The sequence below is a fragment of the Lipotes vexillifer genome, unplaced genomic scaffold, assembly GCF_000442215.2.
Source record: "Lipotes vexillifer unplaced genomic scaffold, Lipotes_vexillifer_v1.1 scaffold38, whole genome shotgun sequence".
Taxonomy (NCBI): Eukaryota; Metazoa; Chordata; class Mammalia; order Artiodactyla; family Lipotidae; genus Lipotes; species Lipotes vexillifer.
This window is the reverse complement of record NW_006791464.1, coordinates 1263950-1268080: the sequence shown is the minus strand read 5'-3', so window position 1 is coordinate 1268080 and position 4131 is coordinate 1263950. Positions and strand designations below refer to the sequence as shown.

The window sequence follows — 4131 nt, the reverse complement described above, 5'->3', positions numbered from 1 at the left end:
GAATCCATGGATGCATGTTAAATTAGTTGGTGAAACAATAAGGAGAATGAAGATATTTGTAGAGCTTCCAAGTACCTCCTCCAAAATATTTATTAATTACTGTTTTGGTTTTAGCATATGTAGACACATTTTTTGATATCTACCCTTCCAAGAGGTGGATTTTAATTCTCCTCCCTTTGAATGTGGGCTGAACCTTGCCTCTAATGACAGAGTACAGAAAGGAGAAACTTGGCTGGTATCATCTTAACCAAGTTACCAGAGTTAACATTATCAGTGATAAATGATGCTGACATCTAACCTATGTCATGAGCACAATAATAATATCAACTGATAGTACCGGGTGTTCATGAAGTTCCAAGCACCATGCTAGCTGTTTTATTCATGCTAACTCATTTAATTCTTATACCATACTATGAAGTAGACACTATCATTTGTCCTATTTTACAGATGGCAGAATTGAGACACAGAGGGTTTAAGTAACTTCTTCAGGTTACACAGATATTTTGTGGTAATTAAAGGTTTGCATCTAGGTGATGTTAACCATTGTACTACACTTCCTCCCCTGTAGAGAATATGGCAGGGGTGGGGTGAAAATAGCCTAGCAATTCTGGAAATGCTGTTAATGGAATATGTAGGCTGAAAGGTAGTCCAACTAGTTTTCTTTATCCATGATTCTGATCTTGTGTCACAAAAGAATCTTAGCTCTGCCCTCTCATCTTTATGGAGCTCAAGGTTTTGCTGTAAGGTATAACCAATTGGAAAGGATTCCCTAATAGTTTTCTATTTCTAAGTGACTAACATGTATTTAACTACCACAAAACATTTTCTACAGAGAACCAATTAGGTTCAATATTTCATGTGCCATATTAAGGACTTTTTGTCTAATTCTTTTTTTTAAAGGGAGTCTTCTACTTATTTACATTTGCATCATGTGATATACATAATCTCAGAGAAGGTTGTTTTTATATCTATGATTTCACCTGTCACAGTGATTGAAGTAAAGAAATTCACATTGTTTGTCTAGAACTACTACTCTTTACAGTCTGAGGAAACAATAATGTCCTTTTTTATTAAAACATAATTGAAAACATAAAGCATTCTTTAGCAGCCAACTTATATATAACAGCTAATGAGAATACCAGTAATAATACTAGGCCATAAGCTAACAGCAATACAGGTAAATGTGATGTTATCTTAGCCAGGGGCTAATTACTCAATTTTTAAACTAATTTAAGGGTATTTTAGTAAATGGTTGTTTTAATAGGCCTAATGTGCTTCATTTTAATGTATTAGTCTGATATAAAAAAAACTATTTGCAGCAGAAGAACTAGTAATGAGAAATGTACTTAATGCTTTTGAAATAATCTATTAGAGCATATTTTCTTGAATAACTGATTACATTTTTTGTTATACAACAAGAATAAGAACTTTTATTCAGTTAGGAAACTCCTTTCCTTATTTATTTAAATTCCTTTACCACAAAACAATTTCAATTAACTCCAAAGTTACAATTTCTGAAAATTTCTTCCCCAAAAAATATTGTATTAGAAGAATTCTCACTATCATTTATAATCAGCCACTACATTGTTCAAACAAACCAAATATTTTGCCAATAATTTTTTCTAAGAATATATCCGTAATATTACTACTCAACCACTGCATATGCAAATACTGCTGCATACGTGGGGGTAGAAGGAGTAGGGCAGAGAAAGAAGAGAACATTTCTTCTCCAAAATTTCAATTTTTTTTTAGTGTAATCATCAAAAAAAAATCTACAAGTTCTTCTCCTCTATCTTTAAGGTAAACTACTACAGAAAATGTAGTCATAGAAATTCTATAGAAAACTATCTTTTTGATGTTACTTTCATATATTTTAACAATAGATTTTGCTGAATACAGCTTAAGATGTGACAAAAATGCTGAACTATATATCAAACCAATAAGGTGTTCGACTGTAATGACCCACTCTCTAGCACAATGATACCCTAAGAGAAAAATCAAACATGTAAAAGTCCTTCACATATGAGTGACTGACATTCTGGCTCTCCCCTACTATGATAGTGGTAGCAGCTGAATTCCAGTTTTGACATGAAGCTTTTCCAGCTTTTGGCTTTCAACCAAGAGAATGAAATTAGGGTTCTTCCTGCATAGCTGATCTGAACCTATAGAGGGCTCTGGAACCCTAAAATGAGAAATGAGCTTAAAGTATCCTCCTAAAACTAGTTGCAGTTCAACACTTTTAAATCTATTGATCACTGTAGTAGGCGGAATAATGCCTCTTCTCCCAAAGATGTCCACACCCTAATTCCTGGAACCTGTGCTACCTGTTGCATTACATGTCAAAAGGGATTTTTCAGGGGCTTCCCTGGAAGTGCAGCAGTTAAGGATCCGCCTGCCAATGCAGGGGACACGGGTTAGAGCCCTGGTCCAGGAAGATCCCACATGCCACGGAGCAACTAAGCCTGTGCATCACAGCTACTGAGCCTGCGCTCTAGAGCTCGCGTGCCACAACTACTGAAGCCTGTGAGCTTAGAGCCCGTGCTCTGCAACAAGAGAAGCCACCACAATGAGAAGCCTGTGCACTGCAACGAAGAGTAGCCCCCACTCATTCTCACTAGAGAAAGCCCGCGCACAGCAACAAAGACCCAACTCAGCCAAAAATAAATAAATAAACAAAATAAATCTATAAAAAAAGTGGGGGGTTTGCAGGTATGATTAAGGTATGGACCTTAAAATAGGGAGATTATCCTAGATTATCTGGGCAGGCCCAATGCAATCACATGAGCCTTTAAATATGGAAAAGAAAGACAGACAAGTCAGAGAGAGATGTGGGGGAAGAAGAGACAGGAGACATTTGTAATGCTGGCTTTAAAGATGGAGGGTAGAGGAATTCCCTGGTGGTCCAGTGGTTAGGACTCTGCACTTCCACTGCAGGGGGCACAGATTCGATCCCTGGTTGGGGAAATAAGATCCCACAAGCCATGCGGCACAGCCAAAAAAAAAAAAAAAAAAAAAGTAAAGATGGAGGGTAGAAGCCATTTAGCCAAGGAATGCTAATGGCCTCTAGAAGCTGGGAATGGCCCTTGACTGACAGCCTCTAGGAAAGGAAGACCTCAGTTCTAAAACTACAAGGAATTAAACTCTATCAGCAACCTGAATGAGCAAGGAAATCAATTCTACTGTAAAACCTCCAGAAAGGAAAACAGCCCTCCCAATACCTTGATTTTATCCTGTAAGATCCATGTCAGACTTCTGACCTACAGAACTGTAAGATAATAAATGAGTGCGACATGAGCCACCAAATTTGTGATAACTTGTAATGACAGCAATAGAAAACCAATATAATTCGCTATTGCTCTAATGGCTAGTCATTAGTCCAAATCTCTTTGTTTATGGCACAGGAATACTCACTATATGATAGTGTTCAATAGAACTTTCCCAGGCTCCCTCTTTTTTCTCCAATAGTTATAAAAATTTTCCATTCTGTCAAATTAACCGAGGCTGTTATATTTTTTCTCAAATATTAGCAAAGATTCCAATGATAAGGAGAAAATCATACATAATAAATGGTTTAAAAGGGAAAAGATGGATTCTACACTACTGTAGTTACACAGAAACTTCACGACCAGTTGTATATCACTATATATCAATCTTAAAATGAAAGCCTTAAAATTCTATCACATGAAATTTCTCTGGGAGGAAAAATAATTTAAAGTCAAGGAATGAAAGGAAAAGAAGATTTTAACAGGCACTAAAATAGAGCTCAGTTTGACAGTTCAATAGTCATGTCATAGCCACTTCACTGTAATAGGTACAGTTTTTGTTCAAATCACTAAAATATCTCCAAATATATACCACACAACATTAAAGTTCACAAGTAACTTGGCTTCACATTGCAGTCAATTTTAAATAAGTGAAAAACTTGTTTGAGAGTTTGGTTAAAATCATTAAAGTACATGAAGTTGACATCTGTCAAAAAAAAGGTAAGTGCATTTCTATTAAGGAATTGATATTCAGTCACAGTAAATGGTAACTGTCAAGCAAACAAATGTAAGAAATTGGTTAAGGCACAAATAAGATACTGTTTCAGTTGTATACCAACAGTTTTAATCTTTCCACCTCACAGGGAAA

The 4131-nt window shown here is 36.0% G+C and overlaps 1 non-coding gene across 1 annotated transcript; it reads left to right on the top strand.

Moving 5' to 3' along the window:
- Positions 1 to 2891: 2891 nt before the first annotated feature.
- On the top strand, positions 2892 to 2964 carry TRNAG-UCC (transfer RNA glycine (anticodon UCC)). The gene has a single exon. It is a non-coding gene; the product is annotated as a tRNA-Gly (tRNA).
- Positions 2965 to 4131: the final 1167 nt, after the last annotated feature.